This window comes from Macrobrachium nipponense, chromosome 12 (genome assembly GCF_015104395.2).
Source record: "Macrobrachium nipponense isolate FS-2020 chromosome 12, ASM1510439v2, whole genome shotgun sequence".
NCBI classification, from domain to species: domain Eukaryota; kingdom Metazoa; phylum Arthropoda; class Malacostraca; order Decapoda; family Palaemonidae; genus Macrobrachium; species Macrobrachium nipponense.
The window spans coordinates 106,276,145-106,297,615 of record NC_087205.1 but is presented as its reverse complement, the minus strand read 5'-3'; the positions used below and the strand labels follow the sequence as shown (position 1 = coordinate 106,297,615).

Sequence of the window (21,471 nt, the reverse complement as noted above, 5' to 3'; positions counted from 1 at the left end):
CTTGAAAGAATTTTTTGACTGGTTAAAAAGCCTAATTGGCCATTTATGCCGCTAATAAATAGAAACCAGAAATGTTTAACCATTTTCTATAATCCAAATGAAAATTCCATATAAATGAAAAATATATTTTTGTGAGTTAGTTTTAAGAAATGTTTTTTGAATGATAAGGTACAGTGTCATATTGTATAGATAAATATCTGGTAAAAGGTAATTTGGAGAGTGCAGATGAAATAAGTACTGTAGCCCTTCTTACATTTTCAGGTACTTGATAACTTATTATTTCAATAATTATTTCCACTGTGCAATTTCTGCCCTACACTGTATCTTGGTTTCTTCTGTATCACATAATTGAAAATTACAGCTTTTCTTCAAATAGTCATGTCAGTTTCCTGAAGATGAGAATTTGCCTTTATCACAACCCCATTAACCATATACGTACTACATGTCTATGTTTGTCCTGAATATTCTAAGGTTCAAAAGTCTTTTGTTAGTCAGACAAGGTAATGTCCGCATGCATAATCTTGATCCACAAATATATCTCAAGCAATCTCTACTTGTGCTTTCAGCTGCTGACTGATATGCTTTTTATTTTGTTCATGCCCATTTATTTCAATCATATTCGATGAAGTTTATGTACGCAAGAAATGATAGAGCAGTGATTTCCAAGCTTGTACCTTTGCAAGGTAGGGCTATCATTCCATAAGGAACTTTTGATCACCTTGAGCATTTTGTTCTTTTAAGTAAAGTATACAGGCAGTCCTAATAAAACCGTACTTTTAATGCTTTGGGTGTATTAAAAACTATGTAAACTGCATTTTTCATCCAAAAACCTTCAAATATTCAATATTTTGCATTTTTTGAGTTATATTTCTTCTGTCAGATTGGCGTTGTAAGCTCCGTAACCCTGGAACATGCGTCATAAACCTGGAAATAATTTCTGAGGAATATAATTGAAAAGTGTCATAACCTCTGAACGTTGTAAGCTTGGGACTGCCTGTATTTGCTTCATTCTTGCGGATAGTGTTTCTGCTTCTTCAGTTTATTTCGGTGGATTTTTTAGTATTTTTGTAACTGCCTCAGTTTCAATAGTACATAGTTGTTGTTGTTGTTGTTTGTTTTTTTGTTGGGGGGGGCGCAGTTGGGTCTGCTTTGTTTGAATTGTGTAGTATGTTTTATTCAGTTTTTGTAGTATATTTTTGGTGGTTGGTACTAGTGCATAAAATATCTGTTTTTTTACATAATTGTATCCAATTTTTATATATTAAATACTTTTAAAATCAGTGATGTTTGTTCTATTGTTAATAACATTTTCCAGTGTAATAAATGTTTTGGGTCTTTCTGCAGTATGTCTTACTTTGCTAGGCTTGGTTCTTGTTTTTATGCGTTTTTTTTTCTGTATCTTTCACCATGAACAGTTACTCACCCAAAGATTTTGCTACTCTCAGAGGAGGTATACCAATGACAGTGGTACCATCAACATACGAACGAGTCTAGCAGGTTGGAAGACACTCCTCAAGCATTGCCACTTCCAAGGATTCCACCCCTGAACATCCTTTGTCTTCACATGTTGAGTTATCCAGCAAGTCCTTAGAAATAGAGAATTTCCAGAGAAAACTTGCTGCCATTGCAAAATCTAGCTGTTCTTCAGCCAGCTATATCTATCATGTCAGTTGGTAAAGATTTTGTCAGATTGGTGGAAGGGTAATTGATTCAGTGAACTCCACCATACCATTGCTTCCCAGCTTCGTACACTTTATGTGATCCAGAAGGTTGTCTATCAATTATCTTGCAAGTTTTTTTAACTTTGTTGGCTCGAAGTAGGTTCAACTATGGAGTTACAGAAACTCAGCCAGCACTTTCAGATTGTTTGTTGTTGGCTGCTTAACCACTAACTGGGTCACTACCTTGTTTTGAAGAAACTTAAGAATCCTCTATGTGGACCACTTCTGGAAGTTTTGCTGGGCCTTAGATTAAGATTATTTTTTCACTTGTCCATTTTTAAAATGGGCCAGAGAGATTCACATTGTGGGAGGGGGAGGCACAATTCCATTATATAAGTAGAGGTTGGTAGTCAGAGGGAGTGCCTGTTTTTTTGTTGCTCCCAACTTCATAATAAATGACAATCTCTATTTATAATAATAAAAGAGGACCTCAGCCAAGTCCAGCAGTGCCTGTGAGATTACTGGCAGAGGACTGTAGCCTTCAGGGTAACACCTCCCATACTGTTTTCCTTCATGGGATAAGGGAAGAAAAAAGTAACAAAGAATGTATCCATGAGCTTAGCCGGGTGATGTGAGCCTATTTTAATGCAATGGAAGGCAAAGTGGAAAAGGTTTGGGTGCAGATCATGAAGTCAAACCACTCTACATTAGCACTATTAAGCATAGTGTAGATATAGCTTCTATTTTACATGCAGGTGTCCGTATTGCCTTTATTTGACAGGCATTTCTAACATGATGGGACTTTTATTCATTGGGACTGTTGGTAGTGGGCCATGTTTCACCTATGGTGAAGAAATTTGTGATTCTTCACCCACTTGATCATAACTCCTCTCCGATGTGTATTTCTGGTGATAGAAGTTCACTCTCGACGTGGTTTGGCAGTCACGTAAAGCCATTACCACTCCGTTGCTGAATAACCACTGGTTCATGCAACGTAAAAACACCATACAAACAAACAAACATAATTCCTCTCCATATCTCATTCACTGCTTCTGTTAAGAGACATTGACTTCCAGTATGCATATTGGTTAATGTGTTGCATGTTGGTAGTGTACTTTCCTTCCAGCTTTGAAAGATTTGATAGATGGAGGCACCTTGCTTTACAATTCATTCTTGAGAGAGAGAAGAAAAAATATGACTACACATTGTTAGTAGAAGAGTGGATGAACAGTTTTGTGCAACTTTGATATACATTTTGTAAAAAAAAAAAATGCATATGCATTGAGAGACTGCTTGTCTGTGTTGCAGTTAAAACTGATGAACCTTGGAATATTTGAGACACAAATATAGATGAATACTAATAAGGCTGTATAAAAAAACTTGTATGTTAGGAGGTGCTTACTGTTTTTAATGGCTTTAAATTTGGAGAAAGAGAAATGTAAGTTAATATGTTTACCTTGATATTGCAGTGCCTCAACATTCCTGGATCATTTATTTTTTGATGATCAATATATGTTAATGAACTCACAGTAACTGAACAATTTAGTAAATAGACAATGGGTGGAAGCTTTCATATTACTAGAAGGGGAACTTGTTAATAGTGAGTGCTGTAGGAAATTTATTTTTTTCTCTTGGTCCATTGTACGCACTGTCATCAGGCATCAGTGAACAAACAGAAAACTGTTTCACCAGTTCTGTGAGTCAGTCAGGATGCATCTGCTAAATCTTTAAGATAATACCAGATTATTTGTTTTATTTGATGAACGGATAATGAAGATTTTGGAATGGCAAAGAAGCCAGAAGAACTACTTCCATTAGATGTCCCCATGCACTTTGAAAAGCAATCTTAATCAAAGAAGTAACTGGGCACTGGTTCACAGAAATAATATGTATAGATGAGAGTATGGGAAATACAAAAATTCACAAGGAAGAACTTTTTTTAACACCTAACCTGACATAAAATTTGTGATGAAGAGTGCCAAGGTAACAATTTGTTTGAGGATTTTGGTTTGAAAACTTAAAATTGACTACAGAAATTTGAATATTCATTGCTTTCATACCTTTCATTAGTTTGCATAGGGTTTAGATTACAGGATGCTTTTGATGAATATGGTCAGCAGCAGAGAGATATTTTGCCATTTAACAATCCATCTCTACTAAGCATACTTTTTATTATGTTTTAATTCGATTCTATTTAGATTTTGAGGTTAAAGTAACTAGGTTCTTTTAGGGATGTACATGAAACTAAATCATATTGCTAATTTGGATTGCTTTAAGCAAGAGTGTTGTATACAGATGAATAAATAAGGTTTTTTGTTAAGTAAGCTTTCCTTTCATATATTGAAATTGTAGTCTATACCATGTTCTTATTCTAGTCAGATTGTTCAATGGTAGCGCTGATGTTTTTTCCATCAAAAGACCATTTGAAGAATAAAACCAATTGGAAGGTTTAAAATTAAGTACTAGTGTATGTGTAACCCAGTACAATAACGATGCAATTTTGTATCACTGTACTTATGATCTATTTTCAGTCTGTACAGGCAAGGAGTGATGTTTTTAAAATGAACAGGTTATAGTCTTTGGCAAGGAATAAGTGCATTTTAGTAAATTATATATTGTAAGCTTTAAAACTAATTTTCCACGTTTTTTTTTCATTTTTATAGGTGTGGAGTTTGATCCTGTGAGCCGCACTGTATTTCCTGCTGTAAGAAATCTCCAAATGACTGCTACATCTCCAACAAAAGTATTGCCGGTATTTTCATCAGTGATTGATCATTCTTGCACAGTGAAGGCTGAAAATGGATATGAAAATTTAAGTTTTGAGGCCATCATGACAGAAATGCATGGTTGTTGATATGACTACAGATCACATTGATTTCAGAGGTAGAGAAAGATTTGAAGATGAGAGTTCACTGCCATTGCAATAAATAGAGTACATAACTTATAGAAAGATTACATTTTGATCATTTGAAAGGTAACGAACTAAAAATATAATTACCTCTCACATCAAACCACTTATAAATCAACACTAGGTTTATTCAAGTTTATATACATTGAGAACGTGACTAGAAGTTTGTCAGTGTTTCTGATGTTACTATTTTTCCATTTTACTACAGTATAGTGTTTTATATGTTTTAAGTCGTGTATTTGCATTTATCAGACACTCCTGTTTGATCAGATTTGCTTGGAGTGTAGACTAAGGACGTTTTGGAAATTATCTATACCAGTGAAAGATGTTTTAAATCCCTTTAAAATTTTGAAAAGTGATTGTGATGGGTTACTTTTAATGAACTGCTTATTATGAAGCTAGAAACTATTGGGATTTTGGTGATCACAGATTAGTCGTTGTCCATCAGATGTATTTGGAAAATGTTTTGAGGTTTCCTAGGATGAAACTGTTTCTGTTCATAGAGTATATTGTACTGGAGATAAAGAGCCCACCACCATTTTTCACTTTTCTTTATAGAAAAACCATACAAAATAAAGTATTAGATTCTGGTATGATCCCTTTCAGTGTTACCAATACGTAATACTATCTAACATCAAAACTTTTTGTACCAGATGTGCTTTTTGATAAAATGAAGTAAGATATTGAAGATGTGACAGAATAAATTCAATTATTACCCAAGGTTTTTTGTACATGAAAGATATTTCACCTTCACCTGGGATTAGGATGATTTAGTAATATTTTTAAATTTTCCATTTTCACAAAATTTGTAAAAATTTAAGTTTAATTTCTTAAAACTAATTCTAAATTTTTTCTTAAGCATTTTCCATATGTTTAAAAAGAATAATGTGTACTTTTGCATTCACCATAGATTTAACTTGATAAAAAAAAGTATACTGTGCCAGAAAAAATGGTGTCGTATTGTCCATACCATTTTCATTTTCATGGTCCTAATATTACTAACCATGATGCCTTGCACTAGGTAACAAAATAATTTAGAATTGAAATTAGACCCAGGAAAGGTATGGTACATTTTGACAGTGTGGCGTACAAACTGCTTTTCTTGACATTGAGGCATACTGCAGGAGGTCATAGTTTTAGTGGTTGTCATTTTTTCATTCATATAATTGATCTCATCTCATCCTAGCTAACAAATTTGTTTACTAAGTTCTCCTTAGTAAGTAGTGTTTGAAGCTTTATGGTTGATATTCTTAGGGTATCATTCTTTTGCCACAAATATATTTTCACTACATTAAGGTAAATGGAATTGCCTTCTTAATTTTTTGCCTTAAGAATTCAATTCAACAAACATATTGACTGTTATAAATATGACCTAAGTTATTGCTACAGATTAAGTTTGCTTTGATGATGCACTGAGCTCTAATTTTTGTAATAAACCGTTAATTTATAAGGAAGTAGAAGTGTGTTATATTTATATCTTGAAAAGAACAATGTACACTTATTTAGGGTCCCAGTTGCACCATCTTCAGGTATAATCGGAGTTTTGTAACTTGGTGTCTTGATTGCATTCATGCTGTACCAAAATAAGGTCATTATTAATTGTATTTTTTCACATTATGGTAAGTGGCGAGTGCAGTTTGGCTCTCCTATTGCCAATTTTTTTTTTTACTATAGGTAACATCTTTTATTTAATGAAGGATGTAGATTGGCTTAGAGTAGAAAACATTTGCAGCTGTTGCATTTGAACTTCAAGTTGTTATTGTTATTCATGCCTAAGTTGTGATATAGTTCATATACGGTATGGAATTTTTTCAAAGAATAATTATTTTAGGTACTGTATTTGTTTCTAAAACATTTATATAGAAGTTGATAAATTGCAGATTAAACCTTTCACCTTTGTATGATCATATTGATCATTAATTTTATAAAAAATAAAAAATATACATACTAATGTAAATGTAATGATGTATTCAGTGCTGTACAATAAAGCTTAAAATATTCAACATTTGTTACTGAACATTCTTAGTACCTTTTAGGAATTGCTATTGTCTCTAGATTTTTTTTTTTTTTTTTTTACTTATTTGAATATTAATTGCCTTCATTCTAAACTCATGACATTTGTGTAGGTGATGGACGTGAACCATAGTTTAATACTATGTCAATATACAGTAAACAAGTATATAGTACCACTTGTCAAATTGAGACTAATCTGAGTGAAGTGTGTCATGTCAGCCTCTGAGGAGAAAGTATCTGGATCTAGAAACTCCTTTAAGCTAGTATGTATTTCCAACAGTAATTAAAAGCCACAATGTATGAAAGGTCATCTGAGAGAGAATTACTTTGCTACCTAAAGTATGTAGGGATAAGGGCAACCAACTTTGGACGAATACACGACTAGAAAGTGTATTGGCCATACATATTTTACATGTAGCTGCTTAATGCAAATTTGTTATGGAAAGGTTGTGTCAGGTTAGTATTTAAGTGACAACTGTTGTACGACAGCTCGCTTTAATCGTTTAAAATCCTACTAAGAAGGGTCAATTTATATGCATGGAAAGTTCATGAATGACTTGCTGTGAAAATATGGCCCAACAGAAAAAACACTAAACTATGGAAAGCACTGAAAGAGCCTTTTTACCCCAGTGCTTGATTTTTGTGGTTGAGTGTTATAGGGCTAAATGTGAAATTCCATCTCTTCACAAGCCTGGCTCTTCTGATATCTTAAAAATTACAGCATAGGTAAGGGGTAAGTGCTTCAAAGTCAGCAATATGCTGAAATCTGAAATCCAGGAGGTATTAGGAATCGTATATTTGAAGGCAAGGAATCTGGACATAAAAGCATTATCAATGATAATAAGGTTATATGAATATGAAGCAGTAGAATAAGGACCTAAGAATATGACTTTGTCTTGACATAGTTCAGTGTTGCTGTTGGAAGCTATTATAGCAATACTTACCAGATTATCGAAGTGTAATCTGTTGATCAACATTTGATTCAAAATTAGAAGTATAATCTATTCACAATGAAGAACGGAATCTGTGCTGGCTTTAAAAATTAGCTGCTTAATGTAAATCACGCGTTGAGACATGAGCCCTCCAATTCATGAGTCATGACTGAAGTGCAGTGAAACTATGAACAAGTTATTGGAACAGAGACTCCCTAAATAATCAGCCTACCCCATTCCTTAGGGTTAACTATCTTATTGAATCAATATGAGGATTAAATTTCCACAACTATAACTTTCTCCTTGGACTACTTGTCAGGCCCGACCCTTTCGTTCCTTTTACCGTACTATTCCTTTCATATTGTCTTTCATCCATCCTACTTTCCACCCTCCCCTAACAATTAATTCGTAATTCAACTGCGAGTTTTCCTCCTGTTAGACCTTTTACTTTCAATTACAGTTTCAACGTTGAATGACGTCATAGTCCCAGTGCTTGGCCTAAATTCTATATTCAGTTCAATGCAATTCAACTTGTCAGGCCTGAGCTTGTATGCATCTTTATTACTTTAGTGAAAACTAACCATGTACCCTGGAACGCCGTCAATAACAGTACAGTTTATATATAGTTTACAGTTACAAAATGTTCATGAAGTGGAGGATATCCGGCCATATTGCTTGAAGCAAAATTCTCTACTGGAGAGTGCTTTAATTTCAAAAAGGTCTTTGAAATCAAACCTACCATCATAATCAAAAGTATATCAATAGATAAATATTTTAAATTATATTTTTTATTGAACGGTTGCCATTGAAGCAAATTTTTATTTTACAAATTCTAAGGGATTAGTGGAAATATGAAATGTACTCCATCCCTATTTTGTAGGCATAAATGGAAATGATTATGAAGATGGTGGTCATTCCAAGACCACCGAAATATATCTACCTCGGTGGTCTTGGTCATTCCCGTTAGTGATTATGTAATTCCTTTGAAAAGCACAATCTTTAAAAGCAATGGTACGCTTTATGCAATAATAAACCTACAACAACTTAAAGTAGATGAAATCAATAGTTTGTGGTACTCTATCAATGGAAAAGAGTTCCACATTTCCACACTGAGGAAATTTTAACTTATATCCTAGAAATGATCACACTCATTTGACCCATGGATGTTTCATGAATAATCTACAAGATACAGTCCCTGTGTGCAAATAATGCGGGTCAGCACACATTGTTAAACATTTTGTATGACCAAACTTCAACCAACAAAGAATGTCAAATTCAGGGGACAAAAATTCAATTTTGGTAGAATCCTCATCAGTTTCGATTTACCCAGTCCTTAAATTTTTAAGATTCCATTTATTAAGTATATAGACCTTGAATTTTATTATTAATTAATCAGGGAAGTGAGACAGCAGGTCAAATAAAAAAAATCAAACAAGTTCCTCAATACTGAAGGAAATAGGTATCTCGATTTCTTCATTAGCTCTTATTTCACTGGCGTAATGGAAATACCTCCACATCATCAAGTTTCTGGAAACATATCAAATAATGAAATCTTATTGGATTATCAATAAATGCATTTACACTTAACGAGCTGTAGTTTAATTAAATAAAATACAGTACTAACATGAAAATCTTCTGGAAGCCACTATCTAAAGGAACTATGTTTGGAAAACAGAGAATGATTAATTACCTGGCCATGAGAGTTACCTCCCCACAACTGCTTGAAAATAAGCTTTACTTTCAAGATCCGATCTACAGGCAAATGTATGATGTTTCTAGAGGTATTCATTCATCGACAAATAGTGCGTTCAGAGCCGATGCAGAAAACGAAAAATTAATGGAGCTGGCCAACCTACAAGATATGTTCGTTTAATTAATGCAACGGTTGGTTCCCTTATAGGGATAAATTACCCCACTGGGGGTAATTTCGCATCTGATGGGGGTAATGACAGTTTTCATTTTGACAGGTGCTGTAATATATATATATATATATATATATATATATATATATATATATATATATATATATATATATATCTATATATATATATATATAATATATATCAGTCCGAGGTCAGAGGAAGACGGTCGCATTATTATACAAAGAATCCATTGCTATTTTCAACTAAAGAGGTAAATATGGTTTTGTTTTAGATATTTTACACAGTGTTCCATTATTCAGCACCTATGGAACACTTTGTAAAAATTATAATAAAATAAATATAAAAAATTTTAAAATTACAGATAATGCTCTAAATGATAAATCGTAAAAAAATTTAGAAAGCATTTTACATAAAAAGTTTCAAACCTAATTTAAATTAATATAAAACATCAGCCACATTCAATATATGTTAGAAACGTTATATCAAGTATTTTATCAATATTTAGTTATTTTACCTCACACCCGTTAATAAAATTGGTAACACTATATTATTAATTGTAGCAAAATTAGAAAGTTGGGTTCGATATTTAAATGAGTTTTTAACAAAGTGTAATTATTTAACTTATGGTTATTATTTTTTCTTTCGTTTTTGTGCTACTTTTATAAGTGTTGTGGGGTATTATTCCATTTATTTTCAACCTTATTATATGTATGCATTTTTCTTATTTTTCTTTCAACAGAAGTAATAGTATTTCTTGATATATTTGTTTCAATAATTGAATATAAAGGAAGGTTCAACCAACCAAAAGAGTTTGTTTTACATTAATCATGTACAAAATAATAGATATGGTGTCGGGGTAACGAGCTTGCTGCCAGCCAGGATTTTGGAAAAAGTGGGTAATGACCAAAAGTAATTGGGAACCGCTGAATTAATGGAATAGAATTCATGATACCTATAAAATTGCTAACATAATATCAGGTAGGCATTTCGAAACAATAACACTAACAGTAGATTAGAAAAAAAGCGGATCATAGAATAAAAGTAAAAGAGTCTAGAATAGGTAGAAGAGTATGCACTTCATACAGTAATCCAATCTCTGGCAAAATCACACATTTCAGTTGTACAGTTTGAGAAATTCGATTAATAAAGAATGGAGTAATACCATGATTATCTCTATAGTTAAGCACAGGGAGCAACCGAACAAGGCCTATTAAAGGGAAACAACCGAACAGGCCGGGTTATATTTACAGGCTTATTTTCTAGCTAAATCAGTTCCTTTTTTACTGTAGAAATTGTTAGTGCCATACTGGAATAACACATTCAAGGATTCGAACATAAATAGTTAATTACAACTATTTTCTCTATAGACAAATAGAATTGGATACTTCTTAAAATATTCTGTATTCTTGGATACGTAAATGTTCACATAAAAAGCTAATCAACCAATAGCCATTTTCGGTTAGATATATATAAAGTTTGTCTAAATACATATGAAGACGAAAATTAAATCACTCGAAGTAGTGTGGTTGGTAGTCACCTATCCAAACAATTATCAACGACTCAGTATTACCATAAAATTAATAATTTCTCTATGGGTGACTTGCTACTCAAGAGAAAACAGACATCAACAATAAATTTTAAATATGGGATTCTATTTAATAGGATCTATTCTCTGTGAACAATACTAAAGGTGTAACGTTCTTTTAGTTTAGTTCAAAAGAAACTCTGCTTATTAAAACCATAATCTGTAAACACGTTTCTAGGCTTAAGTAGTATAAAAAAAATATAAGTACAAAGATAGTTTTTTAAGTATATCCAACTCAGCTTGGGTTATTTGTAGGTAGATCAGCGATATTATTACACAATAATAAAAATAAAAAAACAAGTACAATCATATGGCGTTAATCTGATATGGATGAAAAAAAATCAATGCATGTAAAAACGTACAAAATGACAGGCACATTTATCTGCGATTTTCAGCTGACTTACAACGCATTTGCCACATGAACTCTGAAAAACCATTTTAAGAAAGTTAGATGGTAAAATATAATAATTCCTGCACAACACTGAAGTATTCTCAGCATTATCGGAGGCTTAGCCCATTAATGGAATATTACCTTCCGAGAAGACTGATGTCTTATGTAGAAGTGATTGTTAGTGTCAGGATTAATCCAGGTTAGTGTTAACGTTAAGATAAAGTAGTAATGCGCGAATTAGGAAAATTATATTTATAAACAAGCTTAAGGACATATCACAGTGACATAATTTTGCTATAAGATGCTCCCTCCACATCGTAAGTCAATGTCCTTTGAAGTTTAAACTGCAGCGAAATGTTTCATTTGGACATGCAAATTTATTTGCGAGTTCATCCTGAAAATGTAACATTTTCTATAACATTACATTATGAATAAAGCAATAGCTTAGTTTATCACCATTTTGCTTTTTTGATTTTAACCTATCTTAAGTAATACTGTCTAGTACTTGTCATAACACAAGCACTGTTATTCATCATCAAGTAGTGAATGGTAGTATTCTTACTTGTTTATTTTTTTTTTTCTACGAGGTAAGTTCACAATGAATTGGAATGGGAGACAGGCACAGATGGCGCGCTGTGTATGACGCTAAACGTAAACAAAAGAAAAGGGAAGCGTCAGTGGCTTATTTGAAACAGTTCACACGGCTTTAAATGCATCATTATTCATTTTAAATTATTACACTTCATAAATGGTTTTAAAGTTGATTTTGGAACTTCGTTTTTAGGAAGATACTCCAAGTGAATAAGAATGTAATAAAATGTGGTGTTTGATAGTGCTTTATACGTTTTCCATAAATGTATATTCATAAATAAACATAAATATAATAATATCGTCATTAAATAATGTAATATATAATTACGTTATTATTATTAAAATATTATTATTCGTCTCAGAGAATAGTTAATTTGAAGAAAATAATGACATTTCAAATAAAATAAGAATGATAAGTGTAGCAGAAGAAGTCGCTAATGAAATATTTCGGACAATTTGCTTATGTGCCTCATCGCTTGTCGGGTGCCGGGAAGACAACAGCTCAGCCAGCTTTTATTGTTAAAAAAAAATTAAGTGTCGATACAGCCTCTCTCGCCGCGCCGTTTTTCTGTGTTCCACGCCGTTTATACCCCCAAGATGACCCCGGAGAAGAGACCAGCAGAGGACGAAGAGGAGCAGGAGACCAAGAAACTGAAAGAAGATCCGCCGCTATCGGCTAACGAGGGATCTGCAGAAGCATCGCTCCTGCAAGATGACACCAGTCAGGACAGTGTCGCCTCCGATTCGGCTTCCTCTTCGGATCCAGAGAAGAAGGTAATATTGCCTTTGGATGCAATAGACGCGATGCACAATTTAAGAGGTGCAATGAAGGAACCGGCCTTAGCGAAAAAGGCTGCCCTTTAATGCTCATGGGAAGCTTAGCACTTTTTTTTTTTATTCTAGACCCGGGGCAAGTTGCTAGGTAGGGATACCCAGTAGATATTCTGGTTGTTAAGTAACCTAAGTAGAACAGGGATAGCAAGGAATTTGCATGAATTTCAACAGCTAAATTAGGTAATGTTATAAACAGTAACTAAGCTACTGACTAAAATCAGGGCAAATTCATAGGATACGTCCAATCAGGTAGGCTAGTGGCGAAGTTTCGTTGCTTAAACCCTTTGTAACTGTATTGTAATGGTTTGCTTTTAGTAACACTACTGTGTAATATTTCTAAGTAATTACTCCTTACCTCTACTTTTATTGGTAGATCTAGGGTACTTATCCGTGGCGGTCTAGACTATGGCAGTTGCGGTTTTTCTATGCAGTTTTACCCCCTGAACGAGAATTTTAAGTATATTTATTCGGACGACTGTAATTAACCCCCCAGGGGCCAGTACTAAACACGGCAAAATACATTGGACGCCCCAATCCCGAGTGGATGTCGTATCCGCGGATAATTCCTTGCAGTCCGTTCGGACTGCTTCTGTAGAAATACCCTTTTATCTTATACTGTATTCTAATGGTTTGCTTTTTACACTTTACTGTGTAGTATTTCTAAGTAATTACTCCTTACCTCTACTTTTAGGTCTTTTGATGTAGCGTTAAATACGGAATGGCTAGCCTCTACCATAGCGCGACCACCTTCCTGAAAATTGGAAATTATGGCCTTAATTTGTGACTTGGGAGAAAAAAATTTACTTCGAGAGGAAAGTAGAGGTCCCAAGGTATTGCTCCGATGAACGCTGGCTCTTGACCAATGTCTTTCCTGGGTTACGGGACGTGTTAAAGTACTTTTTTCGGGAAGGTGGTCACGCTACGGTAGAGGCCAGCCATTTGGTATTTTACCCCTGGAGATTAGGTTGTTTTGCGTCTGTCAAGTATTTTTAACTTCCTATCACTGTCCGACATGGTTGGGGATGCTTGGAAAGTTTGGGTTTTGGGTGTGGGAGAACACTCGTAAACCAACCAGACATGTTTGTTATGGAAGCATTCCTGGTAGTAAGCGCTGAGTGCATATGGTGATTGAAAGAGAGATAAAATGTGGTTGGGGGTAAGTAGATGGTTCTAACAGACAGGGTGAGAGAAGATGAGAAGCAAGAAGGGGGTAAAATGACTGAAAGTTATAAATACCCTTACCTTTAGCATTGTAGTGTAAACAGTCTATATTCACTTCGTATTCTGGGGGCGAGAACACTTTTTTATATTTTTTTGCCGTAATGTTGACATAATTTAATTTTAATTAATTTATCTTAATTATTTCAATAATATAAATTGAATACACGATAATTGACAGAACACTTCACAATTAACGGAGAAAGCAAATCTGCTTATAGGGTAGATCATCACAGCAAGCCACGCAGGCCAGCTACCATCAATGCAAGCCACCCTCCGAAAAAGTACATTATAACGCGTCCTGACACCCGAGATGGGCATCAGTCGCGACTTGTTGTTGGTGAGAAACGGAGCTAAAGACCTCTACTCTCCTTTCGAAGTAAGTATTTTCCCCAAAGTTAGAAATTAAGGCCAAATTTTAAGATTTAAACAGATTTAAATAGAGGGTACTGAAAACGGTCTCAAACGTAGTGCAAATCTCACCAAAACGCGTTCAACATTTTTACTTACAACTCGAGGTATTAGAAGATTGACGCCATCTCGATGTTTACGGAGTAGCTTGTGTCAATAAACTAACCATTTCCTGTGATAAATCCGCACACCACTTGTACCCACAGACGCTGGAGCACTTTTATCACAACAATCGAAACACGATTTCTCATCAACAACAAGCCAGGCGTAAACAGCTGTTGGGGTAGAAGATGACGAGAAGCGTGCTCTTGGCTAATTTTTAAATAAGTAGTAAAACATCAATATTTTACATATTTATGATGATTAATTTGAAAATATTCGTTATTGAAAAAGTAACTCGACTCTGACTCAAATTTAAGTAATTATTTTTCTGAATTAGAACGTTCTTTCAAGTTCTGTATTATGACGTCACGACATCTTGACTTTCGTACCTATTGTAAATAATTGCTATACTCAACTGTCATTGCAGAACAGTTTACGAGTTATTCGTGCAGATTGTTATCAGCTATACATGTAATTGTTATAATCGTAATGCGCGCATATATAATCTTTATTATTTACTTTTTGGATATATGAAGATGTTTTACTGCTGGATTATCGCCGTAGTGTGACGCAATCGTTTTCGGTCCATGGGCCTCTGTCTGTTTTCGCACCATAAGAAATTATGGGGCCGAATTTGCAATGACCAGAAAGTCGTTAAAAGAGGAAAGTTAGCATTGAGGGGCATATGTTTTGACTGAGAAAAATACAAATTTATTCAATAGCTAGCTTGTAAAAAATACTTGGTTATAAAAACTTGATTGACAACTAAGCAGCATGTCTACTATGGGTTTCAGAGACAGTGCAAGCACGTTTTTGGGCAATACCTATTTCTGTAACGAACACTCGTAACAGAGCGAGATTTTTCTTTAGTGCATTACCCCCAGTGCCGTAATTTATAAGGGTATCGTGAATCACTAATCGTAAAGAATAACTACTTGTCCTTGTACTAATAGCCACCAAAACTCCATTATCCAGAAATGGATAGGAACACACCAGTAAACAGCTCCACCTACCCTCTCCCCCCACCTCCACCGCCACCCCTGTCCTTCTTCTTCCTTCACCTTCCCTTCTCTCTCTCTGAAAGTTGTTGCAGTTTAAACTTAGTTTTCTATGATTTTTCCATCTATCTATCTAATAATAGTAGTTTACATTGGTGGATATATCTAACGATTCACTCGGTTGTTACCTGCCCATTGACCGATATATTTATACACTGATCCACTCAACTCTCTCTCTCTCTCTCTCTCTCTCTCTCTCTCTCTCTCTCTCTCTCTCTCTCTCTCTGTTTCTTTTATCGTAATTCGAAAAATGAACAAGAAAATATATTTCATACTTGTATAGCATTAATTAAATACTTTCAAGTTTTTAATTCAGTCGTAATGATGATGTAGGTGCATCTACTAGTGCTCGCAAATAGTTAAGCAGGACATAGTATGTAAAATTTAAAAAAGAGAGAGAGAGAGAGAGAGAGAGAGAGAGAGAGAGAGAGAGAGAGAGAGAGAGAGAGAGAGAGAGAGAGAGAGAGAGAGGACGGAATAGGAAGGGACATTCACTGTGGCCAATCGGTATGTGCTTACCCTCCACTGGGTATAAGACTATAAACAAAACGTTGAAATTGGTGAAATTAGGCTATGTATTGGAAGTATATATACATAAATATTAAAGCAATTTTATCATTATTGCATTACTATGACAACTAGAATTCATGGAAACAGTTTATAATAATGGAACGGCGTATGTGTGAAGCCTCCACTAATGTGGCAACGATGATTTTGCCATTCTTAGCATGCAAACATTAAAGCATGCAAACATTAAAGGTTACATTTATTTCTGGCATACGATTATTTAAGAAATTCAAAATACTAATAAAGACTGAAATCAATGAAAAGTGCTAGCAAAAAAAAAAAAGAAAAAAAAAAAGCAAAAAAAAAAAAAAAACGTAGTCTTTCCTCTATGCACTTTTCCGTATTCGTTCCTCTATGGTTTTCGGCAGCCAGATGTACGAAAACGTTAGAAACATTTGGTTTTTATCTACGTTAGAAATATCTGTAATTTTTCGGGGTAATTTGGTTGCAAAAAAGGGATAATATACATGAATTAAATCAAAATTTTTAATAACAATGTAAATTTAAAACTCAATAAAACGAGTAAAGTAAACAGTTTAGGGAATAAAACTTTGCAGTTTCGTCGTCTGTCGTCGTCTGTCGTCATCTGCTGTTTGTAATTGTGTTTATGGCGCGCGCGCTTAGAAACCAGGAACAGCAACGGGTTTTTAAAGTGCAATGTGGAGTGCAACTGAGACCAAAATGTGTATAATAACAATCAAATAAGCACTGGTGGAGTTTCAGTTGTGATGGCAGTAAGGATGAAAAAAAAAAACCGCCGATTACAAGGTAAGAATGAATTCAGTTCCAACCATAACCCCGGGAATAACAAGTTTCATACTTTCACTAATATAGGCAACAAAATGTTGTTTTATTGTGCTGATTACAAGCTGCAATCTTGAGTAAGATCAATAAACATTACATACATACGCTAACATTGTTCAAATGAGTGCTGGGAAGGCTGGGGAAAGATGGTGTCCGTCACTGATGAGAACCGTCCATGAAAAACGTAGCCGCCATATTGGATTTCAAAACTGCCTTGAAAACATATTTTACGAAGAGCTCACATGCTTATTTTAGTTCGTATGGGGCTTTCATATATCAGCAATATGTTGATGAACTTCAGTCTTTTAAATGGTATGCTTAGAGTTGCAATTGTATTCATGTTTCACCAATTAAATATCGAGTGAATAAGACCCGTCTCACCGTGATGAGGGTTGGCCTGTACTGATGTTTCCCCCTAGGATAAGAGGATTGTGAAGTTGAAGACAACGAATCTCAAAATGCCAAAGGTTTGGAAAACCACTGCATTAACCCAAGCTCAAGTAGCTTACGACATGTTTTAGACATTGTGGGATAGTAAACTGAATAAAAAAGTATTGAAGTTTGAAGGAAGGAAAATGTTTTATTTGATTTTTAATGCAGATTTACCAAAATTGAGTATAAAATGGCAACTAAATTGCTTGAAAATACATTCTTGGATCCATCGTATAACTTCTGTTATAAAAAATTTGTACAGGCGGTCCCCGGGTTACGACGGTTCCGGCTTACGACGTTCCGAGGTTACGACGCTTTTTCTTCAATATTCAATGGAAAAATCCGTCCTGGGTTACGACGCTTGTTCCGAGGTTACGACGCTGACGCTTCCGACGCTCCGAGTTAACGACGCTTTTAAAAAACGCATACTATGATAAAAATCCTTTATAGTTTAGCACAGTATATTAATAAAAATAAGTTTGTTCATGCCACTTACCTGACAGATATATATATAGCTGTATTTTCTGACGTCCGACAGAAATTTCAAAACTCGCGGCACATGCAGTGGGCGGCCAGGATGGTAGTACCCACTCCCGCCGCTGGGAGGCGGATATCAGGAACCATTCCCATTTCTATTCATATTTTTTTCTGTCGCCGGTCGGTAAACATCTGTTTACAGACCTCTGCTCAGGATTTTTTTTGGAATTGACTCGCTTTTAAGTATCTGATTGATTTTTTTGGTATTGAATTGGATTGTTGAATTGGCATGCGCGATAGTGGACCGTTTTTTGATTTTGGATTGACTTTTCTATATAAGATATGTCTGGATCAAGTGTTGTGAGTTTCAGAGTGTGTGTGAGGGCTGATTGTAAGGTGAGGCTACCGAAAGCATCGGTAGACCCTCACGACAGTATGTATGAGTTGGTAGGGGCTTAATTGTTTGATTGATAATCGGATGCAATGAATGTGAGAAATTGGACCGATGATGATTGGAGGGTATATGAGTCCTATCGCCTTAAATTGGAGGCGCGATAGATCAGAGGTCTTCCTCCAGGAGTGGTTCTTCCAAAGGTAAGGCTACATCTCTCCTGCATTAACACCTGTAGTGTTTACAACCCCTAAACCTGTGTTGCCTTCGGGCTCTGATTCTGTGTCCGGGATAAGCGAATGCTCTCTCTCTGATTTTGGAGTCTCTTCGCACTTCTGGAGACCAAAGTGAAAGCCTTAGAAACTGGCTCGTGCAAGTGTGTGATCGTGCCCCCAGTGTTGTGGATGGGGGCGTCAGATCGGCCCCATAATGCCTCTAGGCCTAGACCTCTATCAGACTCCCAAGACCCAGGGAGTAGGTATGTCGAAAGCCGCAAGAGGGTTACGGGGGCTTCCCACCGATCTGGCGTCCCTTCGGCAGGCCCTGTAGCAAAGACCCAGGCTGCCAAGGAGCGTGCATGAGCGCGCGTCCTGAAAGAGTGCTTTTCGTCCTGCCGAAGCGTCCTCCCCCGCGCAAGGGGTGGAGCGAGCGCTCGGAGAGACTCTCGTCCTTTGAAAAGGACGTTTCGTGCGGAGGACGCTTCACGTCCTCTTTCGCCGCTTTCGTCGGAAGACGCGTATGACGCGTTTCCGCCTCAGAAGAGAGGTAGGATCTCCTCCGATGAGGACGCTAGGTTGCGTGCACAGGCGCGTATACCTGAGAAGCAGGTAGCTGTACCTGTGAGAAGGAAGGAGGTCCCCTCTCGCCCCTCGTCTTCTCACAGGATCAGTCCTGCTTCCTCTGTTCATTCTTCCCCAACGAAGAACATTCTTTTGTCCCCTTCAGGACCAGCTATCCTCGCTTATGGCTCAGAGGACTCGCCCAGGCAGCAGTCGAGCCTAAGCGGAGGAAGGACCTTAGACTGCCTGTCAAGAGGACTAAGCAGTCTCCTTCTCCTTCACCTACTTCGTCTCGTTCGCCGATCGCTTCTCCTTCGGCGATTCGCCGATCTCGTTCGTCCTCTAGAAGGACGTTACGTCAGGACGCTTTTGAGGAGGACGCTCTGTACGAGGACGTTCGGCAGGACGCTCGTCAGGACGCTTGTCAAGACGCTCGTCAGGACGCTTGGCAGGACGTTCGTCAGGACGCTTGGCAGGACGCTAGGCAGGACGTTCGTCAGGACGCTCGCCAGGAACGTAGACAGGACGCTCGTCAGGACGCTTGGCAGGAAGCTCGCCAGGACGTTTTCAGCCGCCTTTCAAGACGTTTTTGGGATTCTGACCAAGACGCTAGTTCACGCGCACAGGCACGTATGCCAGCGAAGAAGAAATGTAAGGACGGCCTCTCGTGGGCAGGTGAGACTGCTGCGGAAGGCGCTGAGGACGCTCGTCCTCCTCAGGACGCTCTACCTTCATCGAGCAGTAAGCGTCATAAAGAAGACAGCCGAAATAAGGCTGCCTCTAGCAAGGATAGGGGTCCTTTGATCAAGCCAAGACCTGACATTAGGACGCCCTCTCCTGACAAACGGTCTCCTCTTCCGTTTAGAGAAGAAGGAGAGCTAAGTATTTCGGCTGAATCGGTTGAAGAGGAACCTGCTGCAGCCCCGTCTATCTCGGACTATAAAGTCCTCGTACGACTCTTGCGTTCTTCTTTTGAAGACAAATTTCAGCCCGCAGCTCCCAAGTCTCCTCCTTCGCAGTTTTCTTCATCTAAAACTGGAAAAACCCCGGAGTTTGTAGAGATGAAAACTTCTCTCTCAACGAAACGTGCTTTTAAAAAGCTCCAGGATTGGATGGTACGAAGGAGACCAAGGCAAGACGACCTTCGCCTTGCCTCCAACTAGACTTAGTGGAAAAGGGGGCATTTGGTATAGAACCAAAAGATGAAGTGGGAGTCCGTATCCCTTCTTCGGCTCAAGGAGATTTCTCCCAGCCTAGTGGGATTTGCAGAGGAGGTTCGCTTTTACCCTCGCTAAGGTAACCTGGACACTCGTCTGGAGACTGACCATCATTTGAAGGGTCTGCTCAGGACGCTGGAAGTGTTCAACTTCCTTGACTGGTGTTTGGGAGTTCTGGATCTGCAAGCGAGAAGCCCAGAATCTCTCAGTCTGGGGGAGCTGTCCAGCGTGTTAGCATGTATGGACAAAGCCATCAGGATGGTTCGGAGGAGCTCGTATCTCATTTTGGAACGGCTTTATTAAAAAAGAGAGCTTTGCTGTGCAACTTCACAGCTCGTTCGGTGACTCCAGCTCAGAAAGCGGATTTGCTGTTTTCGCCTCTTTCGAACCATCTCTTCCCCCAGACTTTGGTAAAGGACCTGACGAACAGCTTACAAGAGAAGGCAACTCAGGACCTTTTGGCCCAGTCTACAAGACGGTCAGCCGTACCTTCAACCTCTTCAGCTGCGGTTCGACCGCCGAAGAAAGTTAAGCCCTTTCGTGGGCTCCCCCCTCGAGAGCAGCTCCTCGAGGGAGAGGGTTTTCACGAGGAAGAGCTTCCTTTAAGCCAAAGCCTTCCAAGTGAGAAGCATGTCCTTCAGACACCAGTTGGAGCCAGACTGAAGTTTTTGCGGGAGCGTGGAGAGAGAGAGACACGGACTCTTGGTCCCTCAAGATCGTGAGCAGGGGTTAAAAAAACAAGATCCCCTTTTGAGATCTCCCTCCTCTTTCTACGACTCCCACCCGAGACCTTTTCTCCATCTATCAGGGAGAAAACAAGGAAAGTATTGTTCGATCTCCTTCAGCAGATGATCGACAAAAGAGCGGTGGAACAAGTCGCGGACCTGGGGTCTCCAGGTTTTTAAACAACAGAATCTTCCTAGTCCACGAAGCAGTCGTCAGGTTGGCTCCAGTTCTAGATGTAAGCAGGCTCAATCTTTCGTGGAAAAGAACAAATTCACGATGGAGACGCCTCATTCTGTTCTGGGAGCATTGAGACCGGGCGACTGGATGGTGTCCTTAGACTTGCAGGACGCGTACTTTCACATCCCGATCCACCCTCTTTCAAGAAGTATCTAAGGTTTGTCTTAGACAACAAAGTATGGCAGTTCCAGAGCTATGTGCTTCGGACTGACCACGGCTCCGATGGGTGTTCACAGTAGTAATGAAGAACGTAG

At 37.3% G+C, this 21,471-nt stretch overlaps 1 protein-coding gene and 1 pseudogene across 2 annotated transcripts in view; both read left to right on the top strand.

Moving 5' to 3' along the window:
- LOC135224739 (dihydrolipoyl dehydrogenase, mitochondrial-like) overlaps positions 1 to 21,471 on the top strand; it is a 153,136-nt gene that overhangs the window by 16,966 nt on the left and 114,699 nt on the right. The gene's annotated exons all lie outside the window — the stretch shown is intronic.
- Positions 12,426 to 21,471, top strand: part of LOC135225092 (protein RCC2 homolog) — a 37,284-nt pseudogene continuing 28,238 nt past the window's right edge.